The sequence below is a fragment of the Schistocerca piceifrons genome, chromosome 4 (genome assembly GCF_021461385.2).
Source record: "Schistocerca piceifrons isolate TAMUIC-IGC-003096 chromosome 4, iqSchPice1.1, whole genome shotgun sequence".
NCBI classification, from domain to species: domain Eukaryota; kingdom Metazoa; phylum Arthropoda; class Insecta; order Orthoptera; family Acrididae; genus Schistocerca; species Schistocerca piceifrons.
The window spans coordinates 129566461-129586035 of NC_060141.1; positions in this window are offsets into that span (position 1 = coordinate 129566461).

Below are 19575 nucleotides of genomic sequence, written 5' to 3' on the forward strand. Positions count from 1 at the left end.
GCTGCGAAAGCGTTTATTATGATTGTTATTGCCAAATCGTGTTTGCTCAAAATTATTATTGTTTGTCTGGTTTGCGTTATGTCGTGAAAAGTTCTTATTAACAAACGACTAATCTGCCTGGTGTACCTCTAGCAATTGCAGGATGTCTCTAAATGCGTACACGCTGTCCTTTTGCTCGCCTGTTAATAATGACACTTTCAATGCTCTGGGGAGTTTTGGAATACACAGCTGTAATAATGCGGACTGACTGTATGGCTCATTGAGGTATTGGTTTTGTTCAACCATATACTCGAAAAATTGTGTGATTGTTGGGAAAGTAGAATTCTCGAAATTTGGTAGACTAATTAGCTTCTACTGAAAAACACTGTCTAGCAATTGGTCGCATTCGTCTCGCTGGTTCCCCTTCAAGAAAACTAATAATAAATTCTAGCTTATGTTGAACTAGCCATGATGGTGGGAGTGCCGCATTGAATTGTTGGATCCAGTCCAGTGGATGTATTTGCGTCCTGTCGCTTTTAAATGTTTTAAACTTTCTCACTGAACGGAAATGCTTGTGGTCGAAACCGTCATGTCTTTGTGTGTAATTATTTTCGTAATGTTGTGAATATGAATTTGTGTCTCTTTCTGCCAGGTTAAGATCTCTTACTCTCTGAAGTCTACCGACATTATACGTATTGTGCATCTGAGGCATGTCGTAATGGTGTGTGTTCTGTTGGAATTGATTGTTTGCCGTTGTTTCTTGTGTGTCAGCTATCCTTTACTGTAAAGAATTGATTTTCGGATGTAACAAATTATTACGTGATTCTAGGTCTGCGATTGTTTGTTGCACATTTGTAATTTGCGTATCTTTACTATTAGAAATCTGTTGAACTGAGACTGGTGTAGTGTCTTCTGGTTTACTCTCATTGGTAGTATCTAACAGGTCTATTCTTGTAGTGAGTTCGTTGATTTTTTCTGTCAATTCGTTTCGTAATTTGCGATTACTTTTGGTTACTTTCTTAAAATCTGCTTTCAAATTTTCTGAGTCTTGATTAATTTCTATGTGTTCCATTTTGTCAGTCAGTGTCAGAACTTCTTCTGTAAATTTATCCATAATATTCTGGATTTCAGTGTGTGTAGAAATTTTCGTCTCAATTGTATGTGACTGGATTTCCGTGAGCCTCTCTTGTATTTGAATATTTGTCTCCTTAACCGTGTATGTGATTGTCCACGTATTATTTCTGTCTATTGCTGAAAAGAATTTCTCGTCACTATTTTCTACACTTTTATCGCTTTGAGAACGAATAATTATTTTGCGGGACATTGTCTATAATTAAAACAGGCAACAAAATATATCACTGTTCAAAGCGGATTTAACAATGAACAAACACTTTTCAACGCAGAATCAATAGAGCAAACAGAATTGCCGATGGGCTGTGAATTAAAGGTATACAGATCAGTATAAGCGTTGCGCCACTTAACACTAGCTTATTCATACAATTGTCAGAGTCAGTATATTAATTTTCACAGTAGATTCGCTAAAGAGTCTTACCGATTGGATGTCGCCAATAACCGTCTCCTCTATATCTCTTATGTTACGCAACCTTCCCTTTTCACAATAAACTATGAAACCTTTCCTTAGGATTTCTATCTCTTGCTTAGTAAAATGGCTCTGAGCACTATGGGACTCAACTGCTGTGGTCATAAGTCCCCTAGAACTTAGAACTACTTAAACCTAACTAACCTAAGGACATCACACACAACCATGCCCGAGGCAGGATTCGAACCTGCGACCGTAGCGGTCGTGCGGTTCCAGACTGTAGCGCCTGTAACCGCTCGGCCACTCCGGCCAGCTCTTGCTTAGTAATAACAAATGAAATCTTCCCTTTGAAATTTATTCTCTTTCTCTATCTCCCCATACAGATTTAATTGCTGCTTATTAAAAGTGATTTTCTGATTATTTCGACGAAACATAGAATGTGTCGTCGTCGTGGCCCTCAGTCGTTATCTGCAATAACCCAAAACTGTTCCTTACCTTTGTTTTACTGTTACTGGATCGCCATCTGACTGCTACATCGAACTACAACATGAATATACTTATTCTGTTTTACTATACTCTATTAGCTGCTGGTGGGCTGTCATAGTAAGTGGCTGTATTTATTATCACAGCTGACGTTATTCTTTAATAGCGAAGCTGACGTTATTCTTTAATTAATTTGACTGAAGGTACGTAATTCATAGTTAAACTTTTTCTTGGCAACAATAAAATTTTGCAAAGTTTTATGTTGATGGTTTTTGGGATGGATTATAATTAGAAATGCAATATTGCTGGCAAAAGGTAATTATATTCTGAATGAAATGATTTTACAAACGTTCAAATGGGACTTACTTCTTACAATAATCTTACAACTAGCAATGCGCAAACATACCTTCAGTAGTCTTGAGTTTCTCAAAAAAATTAATTCAATAATATTAGTTCCTCTTATTCTAATAGATAGCTGATGTCTCGGTACATCCGTTTATAATCTCTCGTAAATCATGGCTAGTGGCTGGCAGACACACCGCTCCTCTCAACCTCTCGCTTCAGACCTGCTACCGACTCGCTTCACTTCTCGCTTACTACTGACTTCCTACGAACGCTAAAGTGTGGTCTCTCCTGCCAACAATGCTTTCTGGTGCATAAAATCACTGCTACTATTACAAAATGTATCAATGCGCGGTCTTTCCCGCTCTTTTCTTAAAATGTATCCATACGCGGTGTCTCCCGCCCTTTTTAAAATTACATCAATTTGTGGTCTCTCTTGTCAACAATACTTTGGTGCAGACATTCCCTGCTACCACAATTATTTCAAACATGACAAATATGAATTATTTCTGCTTAATCCTATTAATAAAATATAAACATCTTTCATAAATTGTGATTTGACAATAAACAATAGAAATATACGCGTCTTACAGCAGCAATTCGATATGACCGGGGTAAGGCAAGTCTTAAAATATTTTCTAATAGTGCCCCTACCGGTTTCGACAGCAACTGTCACCATTCCTGATGAGTTCAGACGTCTGCATCTACATGATTACTCTTAGTTGCGGCTGTTGTGTAGGAGCACAAGAGCACATGAACATCCTAACTTTCGACTGTTTATTTTTCTTTGGATGCTGTTAAACATAATGGACGAGGGTCACTCCAAAAGAAAAGCACACTATTTTTGTAAAAATACAGTTTTCATTCTGCATGTGTGAAAGTTTCACAGTGTGTAGATACACCCTTCCCGCTTGTTTTCAAACTTAGTTCAACCTGTTCCCGTGAGTGGCGCCGTCACAGCATGTATTCAAGATGGCTGCTACACTTGACGTTCGTCAGAAGCAACGTGCTGTCATAGAATTCCTGTGCTGTGAAAACGAGACAGTGGGAAACATCCACAAGAGGTTGAAAAATGTGTATGGAGATGCTGCTGTCGATCGCAGTACAGTGAGGCGGTGGGCAAGCATGTTAAGTGATGAAAGCGGGCACGGCAATATTGAAGATTGTCCTCGCAGCGGCAGGCCTCGTACTGCACACACTCTAGACAATGTGCAGAGAGTTAACGAATTAGTAACTGCTGACAGACGCATCACAGTGAACGAATTGTCACGCTACGTTGTGATAGGGGAGGGACGTGTTTGCAGAATACTGAAAGTGTTGGCGTTAAAAAGTGTTTGTGCCGGGTGGGTTCCTAGGATGTTGACAGTGGCTCACAAAGAAACAAGGAAAACGGTATGCAGCGATCTTCTGGAACAGTTCGAGAATGGTGGAGATGAATTTCTTGGAAAAAGAAACTTCAAGCTCGACTGAGTCGTGTTCGATCACATCAGCAAAAACAGGATGTTTTGCTGCTGCACGCCAATGCACGGCCACATTTCAGTCAAAAAACCATGGAAGCGATCACAAAACTTGCATGGACAACACTGAAACACACACCCTATAGTCCTGACCTGGCTCCATGTGACTATCATCTCTTTGGGAATCTGAAAGACTCTCTTCGTGGAACAAGGTTTGAAGATGATGACTCCCTTGTGCATGCTGCCAAACAGTGGCTCCAACCGGTTGGTCCAGAATTTTACCGTGTGGGTATACAGGCTCTGGTTCTAAGATGTCGTAAGGCAGTTGAGAGGTATGGAAATTATGTGGAGAAATGAAAATATTGTTCCTAAAGGATGTATCTACACACTATAAAACTTTCAAACATGTACAATAAAAGATGGATTAAAAAAAATAGTGTTCATTTCTTTTGGAGTGACCCTCGTAGAAATACACGCCACTAAATCTTCCACACTGTGCTACATTGCTCCCCTAGACTCGGTGAAACTTGCCGTGAGGGTCTCGAGCACCCCTTCACTTGTGCACGTTTTAAGGAGCTTCTGCACATGCCAACTGGCGTGACGTAATTGCCTTACGAGCCAAATACATGCGGATTTGATAAACAATGTGCACTCAACTATAAGTTTACATCGATGCCACCGGGTGGCAGCACACTGCAACAGACTTTTGTCCACATTCGCTTGGGATAAATCCCACTAGGCGCTAGCACCTCCACAGACATGCCAATTAATTCACTATGTAGTAAAATTAGATTGGACATCAGCATATGTCATAGTTATACAGAAAGAAAACATATTTTGTGGGATTCTGAAAGAGATATACTTCACTAAGTTTTGTATTTTATAGTACATAACCCATCTGAGGTGCTGAGAACCATAAAGCACATCATTGTCGATTGTGAAACTGTAGCGTTTATTCATGCTTCTGACATCTGTTGATCTTGTGGTGGGTCAGGTTTAGGCCCACACTGTACTTATATTTGCACATTCACGAAAAGATGTCTCACTGGTCACTCTGATATTCACTTAAATGCGGGGTCAAAGAAGGTGTGCTTCTGGCCCATATGGCTCTCAGCACCTCAGTTAATGTTCTAGTCAAATGATCTTGTTGGTAGTTAGTACTAATCGAATTTAATAATTTCTGCAAACGGCAATTTGTGTTTGGAGTTGGTCGTTTACTGAGTTGTTGTGTGGGTGCAATGTAAGAATGCCCGATTTTCAGCCCGTGAGTTAATTGAATTAATTCAGTAACCAATACATGAATTGGGGATCTTGTTAATTTGTCTGAAAAAATGAAAAGGCACGAAAACTTCCACCTACACAAAAATGCGAAAGGGAGGGTAGCGAAACCTTAAACATTATTTCGCTCTTGCGGTAAATTGTTCTTAATAATATAAAAAAATAGCAAAATTCCACACAAAATAGAGCAATGGCAACGATGAACGTCGCAAACATTGCATTACATCTACAACAACAGTTGCCAAAGTTGACATTTCGTCATAAAAGAACCCAAGACATTTCACAGCTTGGAAAAGAAGTGATAGATGGAATATTAGCGTTTCTGCCAGATGAGTCAGTGGAGGGTGTGGTGTGGACAATCGTCGTCCAAGGAGTGGGTACTAACAAGGGAACCTCCCCATCGCACCCCCGCACCCCCCCAGATTTAGTTATAAGTTGGCACAGTGGATAGGCCTTGAAAAGCTGAACACAGATCAATCGAGAAAACAGGAAGAAGTTGTGTGGAACTATGAAAAAAATAAGCAAAATATACAAACTGAGTAGTCCATGTGGAAGATAGGTAACATTTTGGAGAATAAGGGCTGAGGAGTGCCGTGGTCCCGTGGTTAGCGTGAGTAGCTGCGAAACAAGAGGTCCTTGGTTCAAATCTTCCCTCGAGTGAAAAGTTTAATTTTTTTTTATTTTCAGACAATTATCAAAGTTCAGGCACTCATACATAATCAACTTCGCTCTTCAAAATTCCAGGATATGTTCAGATTTGTTTGGACATATGCAGGATTTGACGGTCTACACACGGAAAAGCTTGAAAACGTTAAAAACAGATGTTTTGACAGAGCACAGGGAAAACTGTGTGTCTGTGAAACTGTTGCATTCATTTGTTGCAGTTTATGTGACAAACTCTTATGTTATCATGACTTTTTTGGGAGTGATTATCACATCCACAAGAAAACCTAAATCGGGCAAGGTAGAAGAATCTTTTTACCCATTCGCCAAGTGTACAAGTTAGGTGGGTCGACAACATATTCCTGTCATGTGACGCACACGGCGTCCCCAGTGTCGTATAGAATATATCAGACGTGTTTTCCTGTGGAGGAATCGGTTGACCTAGGACCTTGCGATCAAATGTTTTCGGTTCCCATTGGAGAGGCACGTCCTTTCGTCTTCTAATCGCACGGTTTTGCGGTGCGGTCGCAAAACACAGACACTAAACTTATTACAGTGAACAGAGACGTCAATGAACGAACGGACAGATCATAACTTTGGGAAAAAAAAGTAAACTCTTACTCGAGGGAGGACTTGAACCAAGGACCTCTCGATCAGCAGTTGCTCACGCTAACCACGGGAGCACAGCGCACCTAAGCTTACGTTGTCCTTGATGTTGCCTATGATGCGCATGGACTACTCAGTTTGTATATTTTGTTTATTTTTTTCATAGTTCCACACAACTTCTTCCTGTTTTCTCGATTGATCTGTGTTCAGTTTTTCAAGGCCTGTCCACTGTGCCAACTTATAGCTAAATCTGAGGGGGGTGCGATGGGGAGGTTCCCTTGTAAGCATAACTACGTACATGGAAGATCATTCGCAGCAAAGTAAAAAAAAAAAAAAAAAATATGGACAGATTTCCAATAAGTCCTTAGCAGCGTGACCGTTAGTGCATAAGAAAAACTACGGATGTTCAAGGGAGGGCAAGAAGTACTTGTCACAAAAATGGTGTTTGCACGTTTCAAGGATGGTCGATACAATTTAAAGGATTTGTATGACTGTGGCTTTTTACGTTATGCATATCAAACTTTATGCGACATAGATTACACTGATCTCAAGGGAAGCAGTGGATGCTTGCATAAATTCAAACAGTGTTACAAAACTGGAAGACGTAAGATTACGAAACATCAAACAAAGCGCCAACTTGACGACGCACAACAAACTGCAGAATCGGTCCGAAAATTTGTAGATGAGATAAACATATCCCACTGCTCAGGAAACAATTTGTTTTCAGCTCCGACCAATGTGGATTTGAAGAGGATATGCTTATGAAAGGAACCCTGGAAATTAGAGGCACCAAGAGAGTTGTATGAAGAGCAACTAACATCAGTGCCTTAGTGCATCGGTATACAATTATGGTGACTGTTAATCTGGATGGTAAATAGTCTGGAAAGTTATTTATTGTGCTGCGAGAAGCTGGAGGTGCTCTGCCTCCTATGATTCTTTGGAGTGAGCGTGATCTTGCAACGGCAGTAGGGAATATTTACCCCAGAGCAAGCAAGAGTGGGAAAATGGGCGTGAGAGAACTGCAACTTAGTATGAGCACTGCTTTTGGCCAGTAGCTGACCAAAATAACTTGCTTTTGTTTGATTCCTGGCCTGCATATAGAAATGATGCGCCTTTAAACTATCCCTCCATAACAGGGTGTAACATTGCAATTTATATCACCTTATACCAATGGACAAATTCAGTCTCTAGATGTTTGTTTTTTCGTTGCCTATAAAATATATTATTGCACCATCTGCAGCATAAACTCCACGACAGACTGCTTCGCATTCGGTGGCATGCCATCACATCCCATTAGTTCTTATCACTCCATTACACCAATATGATTCCATATGCATTCTTTAAGAGCGGATGTCTAGCTGAATGTCCTGCATGGTTTGTAGCTCCCGAGGATTTCACCTTCTTGATGGTGCAAATCTTTGTGGTCAACGTGGCGTGCCATTTTTCATTCGGTGTTCATGATGCAAGTTAATGGTTTATTTTGAACATTTTTTTGAATGTCGACGATGTCTATTTTGTGAAGCTCAACACGTACATCCCTTAGAAGGTTGCTCTCTGCACCTCCCAGACACTAATTTTCTGTTGCCCTCCTGATTCACATGGTTAGTCATTAGCAGCTAACATTTTTCCTGCCATAATTGTTACCACAACACTTTCAAATGAGCATTACTAAAGACTGAACTTGCGATCTCTCACTCAAGGGGTCCCTTGTAAGACAGGTGCTCAGATTGTCTCCTATGTCGCTTATGTATATCTGGTATAGTAGAGGGCGTGTAACACTTTCTTGAGGAACACCAGAAATTACTTATGTTTTTCTCGATAATTTTCCGTCAGTCACTCCTAACTGTGACCTTTCTGACAGGAAATCACGAATCCAGTCCCACAGCTGAGGCATCATTACACAGGCACGCCTTTTAGTTAGAAGTCGCTTGTGAGGAACGGTGACAAAAACCTTATGAAAATCTAAAAATATGGAATCAATTTGACATCCACTATCGACAACACTAATTATTTCGGGAAAATAAAGAGCTAATTGTGTGTTAAAGAACGATATTTTCGAATCCGTGTTGACTGTTTGTCAATAATTGTTTTCTTTGACGTAATTCTTTATGTTCGAACGCAGTATAGTTTCAAAAATCCTATTGCACATATAATAACAAGAAAAGCTACGTCATCTGATGGTACAGGAATATAGATGACATAACACGCATGGGATCCGAGCTAGACGGCGCGGTGGTTAGGACACTGGACTCGCATTTCGGAGGACGTTGGTTCGAACCCGCATCTGCCGTCCAGGTTTAGGTTTTACGTGATTTCCCTAAATCCTTCCAAAGGGCACTGCCCTTTGACATAATCCGAGCTTGCGCTCCGTCTCTAATGACCTCGATGTCGACGGGACGTTAAACCCAATCTTCCTTTCTTCCTTTAATATGCATGATGGATGAACGTCCAAACAAAACACAACAATTACACAAAGACACAAATTCTATACACAAGACCATAAAGGTAGAAGAAAAACAAGAGAACACATTCATATTTCTAGACATAACCACAAGAGAAGACAGTCACAAATACATCTTTGACGTATACAAAAAACACACCACTACGGACAATAAGAAATGCAACCTCAAACTACTCACAGAATCACAAACAAACAGCAATATATACTTGATAAACAGACTGAATAAGGTTCCCCTAAACATTTATTTGCCAAAAAGAGCTATCTTCTATAAAACAATTACCATTAAAAATGGATGCAAAGAAAAACTAATATTTAAACTTAACAGAAAATAAAAGACACAAATGATCAAACAAACAAACTAAATCTCATATCACATACGAGCAGCACAGTCACAAGAAAATGATATATGACCTACCACAACAAATTAATTTAGAAAATACGTAATATATTTAAAAACAGTCCAGAAATATTGCCTACAAAACAAATAAATCAATATATAAACATAACGTTAAACTAAAATAAAAACCAAATACCAGCATCTGGTATCTACTAGCACAGTTGCGGACACTGTGAAAATAAAACATACGGTGGAAGGAGTGGCAGGACGTTTGACACAAGATAACATACAAAGAGCACATCAAGGCATGGAAATACAGTACACACCATCCACCTCTTGCATGGAACATTAAACAGGAATACCACAATCCAAGCACTGTAGAAAAAATATGCATATCGCGAAAATCAATAAATACAGACATTTCGTCCCTTTCCAGACAAACTTACATATACACAAAGCATCAGCACACAATAAACAGTTATTTGAAAATCATATTAGAAACCAGGTACTGTATAAAATACTTGAAAAGATCAGATAAAAAATTATTTTCCCTTCCCACACCTCACTCTCTCTATCGCCATTCTGACCACAGCTGCCCCGATTTCATTTTACATCTCGCTCTTCACCCTTTTCGTCCAGCCACTTTCCATCCCACTACATTGCACTCACTGTTCACTCATCTTTGCTTCCCGTCCATCCCCCACCCCCAACCTGCTCACCACACTCACCGTTTAGATTTTTAGCTCCACCAGTCCTCCATTTCTCTTACACATTACGTAAATACATAGTAACATAATTTAATAGCGTAAACCACACATTAAGTACCGCAGGGAAGAAAAAGAAGTTTTAGATCAAAGAAAAACTAGTGGTAACACTTGTTACACAAAACATACGATGCGTATTTAGCCAGAAAGATACCAATAACCAGCAGCAGTGCTACGATGTGTTGTGTTTCACATAAAAAAACTGCATATTTCTGCATAACAGGGTGGTTTTGATACAGAATCAACGGTGCCAAATAACGAAATAGCCTAAAAAAGTGCAAGCAGACGGGGTTTCCGATCTGGACAAAAAATCAGGCATGAAGTATCGTAAGTAAAAGTCAACATCTGTAACGAACTGTTTTTCGATTTAGAAAAAAAGTCAAATTGTAAATATCTTTTATTAGAGACCACTAACGATCTTTTGCTTCAACAAAACGAAACACGTTTGGCGACAAAAACACACACGTTCTTGTAGTTGCAAATACGTCGTTCAAATACTCTCAGTAACTGTAAAGCAGCTACAGATAATATGGCCATACGAATTCCCCATTTTTAGTGCACAAAAAATGAATACATATACTTCATACCCTTTACGATCATTATAAGAAAATACTAACCCTGCTTTGCCTCTTACCAATTGTATACCTTCAACGTTGTAGTCATCTTTTCGCTTTGATGATTTTCCAGTATAAAGATGGTACAGAACAAACCCTTACCTACCAACACATCTCTGTCCTCTAACACAACAGCAGAAATAATGTAACTCTAATGATCTACAGTTTAAGTATAAATTATCATTTCATTGACGTTTTAATGCAAAGGATACCTGAAAGAAAGTAACTCATGAAGCAGCACATTTAGAACCAGTAAGAATCTGTCAAACAACTACATAGAATTCAGACTATAGTCGTCGTAGGATGTCCAGGCTACTTGTAGCTCTGGCGTCTCATTAACATTCGCACTTTAATAATACTTACTACTAACGCTGCCATACCTGAAAGAAAATACAGCTTTACGTTCACATACCTTTCATTTCCTCTTCTTCGATCATTCAATTTCATTATCATGACAACATACAGAGCTTCTTCGCAGATTAAAACTGTATGTCGGACCGAGACTCGAACTCCGAACCTTTGTCTTTGGTGGGCAAGTGAAGTTCGAAAGGTAGGAAAAGAGGTAGCGGCGGAAGTAAAGCTAGGAGGAGTCGTGAACAGTTCTTGGGTAGCTCAGTTGAGCACTTGTTAGCGAAAGGCAAAGGTCCGAGATTGAGTCTCAATCCGGCACACAGTTTTGATCTCCCAAGAAGTTTCATATCAGCGCACACTCCGCTGCAGAGCGTAAAATTCATTCTGGATGGCAAAACTTGTTACGTCACATCTAGCTACCATCAAAACTTATATCCACATGTCTCATTATATTGCACTCATACAAATCCATAAGGCAGAAGAAGAACTGAAATCCCCCTCCCCAATCCCCCTGCCCAGATCATAAAGAGAGTAAACTGCAGATTAGGAAAAGGAAGGAATTCCACAGCCAGCTGGAGAAACCGATACACGCGTAGTATGTATCTGCCAGACAGTGGCATATTCTCTTTCTTCTACCGACCTCTCTGTATATATGGCTTCAGGTTCATTATGTTTCTGAGACGAAGTTCTGTTCCCGTTGTGGGATATGTCAGCCTTTCATTCTTGTTCATAGCTAGCAATCCTGGTTGTAAACTTAAGTCTTTGTTGGACGTACTCGCGTTTCCTTCGCTTGCTACCCCACACCTGTCACTGTCTTTGCTTCTGAGTTGAGTGCTACTCTCTAGTGAAAAACGTGACTCCCCATATGTGCACACCGTCATGTTAATCAATGTCCTTTTCCCTTTACATTCGTTTAATAATTGCTAATTAGATTTTCTATCGGCCCATGATGTGTCTGTGGGTCGTCTCCATATCAACATCAGCATTACTTCTAATTTTTAGGGTTCCATATCTAAATCGGTAGAAACTGAACCCTTGTCAGGATCACTTTGTTGTTCATATGTCTGTTAGAATGTTAAGATTCCTTTTTCTCAGGAACGGGTAGAGGTAACAAATTGAAATTTGTGTCACATAGTAAGGTCTACGATCCCTTGGCAGTGTAAAACATTTAGATAGCTTCTAACTCAATGCACTCAAAAGATAGAGACATTTATGTCACGCATTTTAATACTCGCAGAATCACTCATCAAAATTTATAGCTGAACCAGCCGCATGTACGTACTAGCAACCAAACAATGCTAATAATTCGAATTGACCTCAAAAATAATATAAAATACAGATATATTAATAACATTTCAACGTTGAACTGTGTTAACTGACATTCAAAACATCTCGACAAGCACCAAGCATAGTTCGTTTGCTTGAGACAGCCGCGTGGAACATTTTGGCTCTTTCTGTCAACACGGTGAATAAATTTCTTTTCTTTTTCTTTTTTTCCTGTGTTCATCCGACACACGCTTCGTCTTTCGGAGGAATTTCGGTTGTGACCTGAATTTCTTCGCCACCGAAGAAAATGGCTTACACTGTACTAAAAAATAATCTGGTGTTCTCGTTCGAGAAGCAAACTCCCCAGGTCAGCGTACGCGTACCAGGAATCAACGACTGGCTAACGGAGGTAACTGGAATTAATTCTGATTCTGTACACACAACGCAGTTATATTCTGATACTTACTGTGTCTTTGTAAATTTCTTAGGCCCGTGACGGTTGACAGGCTATTGGGGAAGTGGGATAGTGTAGCTGAATTTGTGCACAGAGACGGATCGAAAATTAATGTTTGTATAAGAAAGGCTGATATCGTGTATAAAACTGTGAGAGTATTCAACGGCCCGATCGAAGTTGATAATCGATTAATTAAAAATTCTCTATCTAAATAAGAAGAGGTAAAATCAATAATAACCAAAGATGGTGAATACCGTATCTGCTACAATGTTCCAATGGTATCCGGGCAGTGGAAATGGTAATAAAGATGACTACTCCGTCTCACTTTTCTGTGAATAGTCACAAAGGACACATTGTATATTCTGGTCAGGTCCCGACTTGTCATATTTGCAGTGAATCAGACCACTTCCGAAAATACAGACCCCGCTGTGTTTTTTGTACTGGAAAACAACTCAGCAACAAAAACTCCACTCATTGATGTTTTGCCAAGTAATGAAAAACCTCTTTCGTTTATTAATGCCATGCCAGGTATTTCTGATAGGTCCATCAAATCTGACAAACATTTTCCTCCCTTCGAAACGGAGACAGTTCACGGGTCACCTGTCCGTGAATCTGATCTGCAAAACAAAAAGGAAAGACTTTTCAGATGACAACTTCTCCCTCGGACCACATTTCGCCCGTAAAGAGAAACATCGTAATACTGAAGAGTCTGAGGAAACCGAGATTACACTAGTGGAAATTTAGACGTTAGAAGAGGCACCACAGCGTCTGACATGTCGATAGAAAATCATGCCGTGCCCAGAAGAACTCGAAATTATAGAATAGGAACGGTCTTGGGTTGTGGTTGAAATATACAAATCAGTCCCAGACGTTCCAACGGGAACTGCAAAAAAAAATAAACAGCCAAGGGCAACTATCAAACACGAAAATGTTGCGACCGCTATAGAAACAATACCAAACAAGGATACTTCGAAGGCAAACACAGTGACTCAAAACATCGATCGGCTTAAGCTCAAATCTCAACATAACCCAAATATTTCTCATAATCAAGCGAAACCAAAGCCTGAGAAGACAACACGAAGCCAAAAAATTTACATTATAAGATAGTCGAGGAAGGATCTCAAGAGAGAAATTCAAAACGTATTAGTGACGCAAATCCGTTCAGTTCGTATGAAATCAATGTCGAAAAGAGATATCTAAAGTGATTATTCGAGAAAATCTTATTGCACTTTTCAGTGACAGTAGGATTTGTGTTTTACTAACTGTTCCATTCAATTGTACTCATATACACTCCTGGAAATGGAAAAAAGAACACATTGACACCGGTGTGTCAGACCCACCATACTTGCTCCGGACACTGCGAGAGGGCTGTATAAGCAATGATCACACGCACGGCACAGCGGACACACCAGGAACCGCGGTGTTGGCCGTCGAATGGCGCTAGCTGCGCAGCATTTGTGCACCGCCGCCGTCAGTGTCAGCCAGTTTGCCGTGGCATACGGAGCTCCATCGCAGTCTTTAACACTGGTAGCATGCCGCGACAGCGTGGACGTGAACCGTATGTGCAGTTGACGGACTTTGAGCGAGGGCGTATAGTGGGCATGCGGGAGGCCGGGTGAACGTACCGCCGAATTGCTCAACACGTGGGGCGTGAGGTCTCCACAGTACATCGATGTTGTCGCCAGTGGTCGGCGGAAGGTGCACGTGCCCGTCGACCTGGGACCGGACCGCAGAGACGCACGGACGCACGCCAAGACCGTAGGATCCTACGCAGTGCCGTAGGGGACCGCACCGCCACTTCCCAGCAAATTAGGGACACTGTTGCTCCTGCGGTATCGGCGAGGACCATTCGCAACCGTCTCCATGAAGCTGGGCTACGGTCCCGCACACCGTTAGGCAGTCTTCCGCTCACGCCCCAACATCGTGCAGCCCGCCTCCAGTGGTGTCGCGACAGGCGTGAATGGAGGGACGAATGGAGACGTGTCGTCTTCATCGATGAGAGTCGCTTCTGCCTTGGTGCCAATGATGGTCGTATGCGTGTTTGGCGCCGTGCAGGTGAGCACCACAATCAGGACTGCATACGACCGAGGCACACAGGGCCAACACCCGGCATCATGGTGTGGGGAGCGATCTCCTACACTGGCCGTACACCACTGGTGATCGTCGAGGGGACACTGAATAGTGCACGGTACATCCAAACCGTCATCGAACCCATCGTTCTACCATTCCTAGACCGGCAAGGGAACGTGCTGTTCCAACAGGACAATGCACGTCCGCATGTATCCCATGCCACCCAACGTGCTCTAGAAGGTGTAAGTCAACTACCCTGGCCAGCAAGATCTCCGGATCTGTCCCCCATTGAACATGTTTTGGACTGGATGAAGCGTCGTCTCACCCGGTCTGCACGTCCAGCACGAACGCTGGTCCAACTGAGGCGCCAGGTGGAAATGGCATGGCAAGCCGTTCCACAGGACTACATCCAGCATCTCTACGATCGTCTCCATGGGAGAATAGCAGCCTGCATTGCTGCGAAAGGTGGATATACACTGTACTAGTGCCGACATTGTGCATGCTCTGTTGCCTGTGTCTATGTGCCTGTGGTTCTGTCAGTGTGATCATGTGATGTATCTGACCCCAGGAATGTGTCAATAAAGTTTCCCCTTCCTGGGACAATGAATTCACGGTGTTCTTATTTCAATTTCCAGGAGTGTACTTCTTTATTATTGGAGTATTTACTTATTTTCTTGTTGCTTTTTATATCTTTCTCGTCTAAAACCAAATTAAAATGACGCAAGGCTGTACAATTACAATTCTAAATATTAACAGGATAACGTCAAAACCAAAAGTTTCGCCCTAAAAGAATATTTATATGAGTGGGGGACAGATAAAGCCTTGTTGCATGAGGTTGTGATGTCTTATATTAGGATTGCAGCACATCTTGAAATACTTCATGTTTCACTCGTAACAAATGTGGGAATTGCCACTTTAATCAGTTGAGAAATACTTGTTTCTCAAATTGAAAGATTAGAACCCAAAAGAGCAATAGGCATAAATATTTTTGATTACATACTTATTAAATTTTGTGCTACTTCAGGAATCTCAAATAAAAAGGACAGGGCAAGATTTTTTTTAAAGACGAAATTATTTACTGATTACGAAGAAATCCAAAGACCTTTTAATTGAAGGTGATTTTAACAGGGTTTTAAGCAACAAAGATCAGTTTCCGAATGTTGAATTACACCACCTAGCCACTGACTTGTGTTAAGTTGACATAGGTGGCTCCACAGTCCTGTAGTAGAATTGACACACTCTACGCACCACACAGTATGGAGAGAACTTTGATTAAAGTTGAAACAACCACCATCTATTCCACTGACTCCTGTTGCATGTTGGACCGTGATGTCATGTCCAACAGCGACACAACCGACTCGACGATTCAGGAATCAGTGGAACTTGAACATACTATTATTTCAAGAAAATGACTTAGAAGGCAGTCTGAAAGAAGCATGAGCATTGTGTGGGCTCAGCTGATAGGCGTGCATCAGTGATATATTGGTGGTGCAACAAGATCAAACCAAAATTGAGGAAAGTTATTATTCACTATAGCCAGCAACGATCTGGAGATATGAGAAGTAACATAGAATTTTATTACACACTGTTGAGGCACTTATACTACCAGGCAAAGACGCCCAAAATCGTTTAGAAGATACTAAAATGAAGGCCAAATTGTTAGGTATTAAGAGAAAGCAGAAGGAATCCAAGGTCAAGACTGTACTGGAGGATGAAACTACTTCTTTATATCGTCTTTTGAGGCACGCTAAGAACAGACGACGAATCTTCATTGGTGAATTCGGAACTAAGAGTAATACGGTCCTCACATCTCAGAAAGACATAATGACGGAGGTTTCTACCTATTATAAGAAACTCTATTCCGCAGGTAGGATATGTGAGAGTCCCGTGAAAATTCCATGACACCATGGTCCAACGGCTGTCAAAACAGGAAAATGAAGATCTTCTTACCGAATTCAGTGAATAGGAAATACGCGAGACCGTTTGCAGCTCACCTTTAAAATCGTCTCCAGGACCAAATGACTTGCCTATTGAATATAATAAAAGGTACTAGAACATACTGGGTGAAAAGTTTGCTCGGATGGCGGATGAAGTTATTCAGGGAAAACTACCGCCTGTATTCAAAAAGAGAGCAATAGTGTTAGTCCCGAAGAACAAATCAAATAAAAACTTAAACAACTTTCGCCTATTTCTCTGTTTCATTCCTAGTATAAAATAATCTCAAGAATCACAAAAATAGACTTCCGCATTTGGCCCAAAAGATTTACGTCAACATCGGTCAAGTGCACGTGGAACGACCTATTCCAAAGCATATCAGCATAAATAGATATAATTATTGTAATTTCCATGACTAATATAAAATGTGCACCCACGTTTATTGATTTTTCATAAAGCTTTTGGCCGGATGTACCAAACATTTCTTATCGAAACTGAGAAAAATGGGTTTTCACGAACGAGTTATAAGTGCAGTTAAGACTGTTGCAACGGAAATCAGTGCTAATATATTAGTAAACTGTTACAAATCAAAGCAGACAGAGTTAAGACGTGGAGATCCCCAAGGACGCCCTCTCTCTGTGCTCTTATTTATCCTGTACTCAAAGCCATTCCTCGGTAATCTTCACACCAGACTAACACGAATAACATTATCAGGGCACCAGACAGCCGTAAGAGCCTATGCCGATGATATACGGTTCGTACTGAGTAATTATGAAGGTATTCCTAAATCAGAAATAATTCTGAAAAAAGTTGTTTTGTGTCATGAGACAACATAAATGAAAATAAAAGCAAACTTTTAAATCTGTGGGGCTTCCGCCAAATTGACATAGAATAGGAAAAGGTAGTAAGTCAATATAAAGCACTTAAAACAACTCTGACCACTTGTCCAATGAAGATGATAACTATTAATTGGAGAAATAACTCAGGGCAAATTCAACGGGTCACAAGACAGTATTTACACAGTAATATAAACGAAGCACAGAGAGTAAAATTAGCAACTGCACTCTCTCGAAAACTTACTACACGGCGCAACTGTTTACGTTACCCAACGTGATAGCCAGGAAGATTATGTCAGTTGTCACCAACCACCTGTGAAAAGGAGAAGAATTCCGGGTACACAAATACAGAGACAGAGAACTAGCTGACATAAAAAAAACAAGAGCTCCGCACTTTTTTTATAAAAAGGAGCGCCGCTGTTTAAAAAAAATGCAGGCAGCAATACATCTAAATTACTTGAAATTCTCAAGCCGGAAACGCTTCAAGCACCGCTAGATAAGTAAAAAATAAACCGGCGGCTCCAGCATGTAAGGACATATGTTGTAAATATAAGTTACCTCAACAATGATATCACTAATTCGCAACAGATAACGGTCACAGACATTACACTTCGCAGAAAGAAACGCGAAGGGAAAAAGAAAATAGGAAGGAAATATCAAATATCGAATGGGTTGCTGTAGGGAAAAATATCAACGCGGGTGGACTCTCATCTGAAATATGTACAACATGGTATAAAATCGCAAATAATATAGTCAGCACAGATGAAGCGTTGAATGAAATCCGTCTTAGACAAATAAACCTACGTCAGAAATATAAACTTTTGGATATAGGAGTACGTAGATTTAAATGTGCTGGCAATATACAAAACATGAAAAGGATCAGAGATCAGCTAGGTTTTCTTACAGGATCTTCAACAGACTATTCTGTACCAACAATGCTCTACTGGCCGCAACCTCGATACTTTCCCATTTCAGAAAACAATACCATTCGTTGGTTAATGGGACAGCACGTGAGATACATGATTGTTGATCTGAGACATGAGAATATAATTGAATTCCACATGCATATGAAGTACGAATTACACAAAATTATCAAGTATTCAGACCGCAAAAGGAACTATAGAAACATGTTTAAAATTGTTTTTGAAAGAATAGGCACAGGATAACAACAGCAACCTTAAAAAATCTCTTATTTGACAAGTTTTGCGGCATTTTTAAAATGTTATATTCCTTAATTTTCATCTAAAAATAGTTCAGGAAATGCGTCAACGCAAAATAGTGAATATGTTATGCAAGAAGAAGTTAAAATCAGTTCATGCTATGGATATGAATATTGACCACATTACCCCTTATTTTATTGTTTGTCTATTTTTATTTTAAAAAAAATATTTTTTTCGTTGATGCAATAGTTTAAAGAATGCTTTGATAGTGATTGAGTTTGTACCAACTTCTGTATAACACTGTAACTCATTGTGTTTTAGTACAGTAAAAGATTTTGGAAAGAAAGTGGCACAGCTGTAAAGCACGTACTTGAAAAGCGAGAGCTCGCGAGATCTAATCTCGGTCGGACCACAGATTTTTTAATCTTCGTTTTAAACTTGCCTTCTTCTCTCAACCATGTGAGGAGTCAACAGGCATAACGCATGGTTCAATTATCATGTTAAACTCTAGTTCTCCTTTCCCGGTTGGGTGAGTAGCGTAAGTTAAGGACACGCAAGTGTGTCCAGTAGAAAGATTTTCACCCGACCTCTGAGCCACACGAAATTATTATCACTGTGGATACACATAATTATGTTTTTACGGAACCCTCAGATCTCATGTCCTACTCTCTTCCGATTTTTTTCGTTTTATTGTTCCCCCAGAGCCCACACTTCACAACCATAGAATTAAAGTCTCCAAATACGCGTATTGATGAACTTATATTAACATTACTAGTAGCTCAGTTAAATTTCTATAAGACGCTTCCAAAGAACTCCACAATGACGTTTGTTTTTCCCTACATTTGCTATTGAATCTTCCAGACTGTATAGCCGCGTTCGAAGGAACTTATGGTTCCCACATCGTCAAGACTCAGCGTCACCACAAGCACCTCAGAAGATGTCCAGAGTAGCTCTGGACGAAACGTCAGGAACCAAAAGT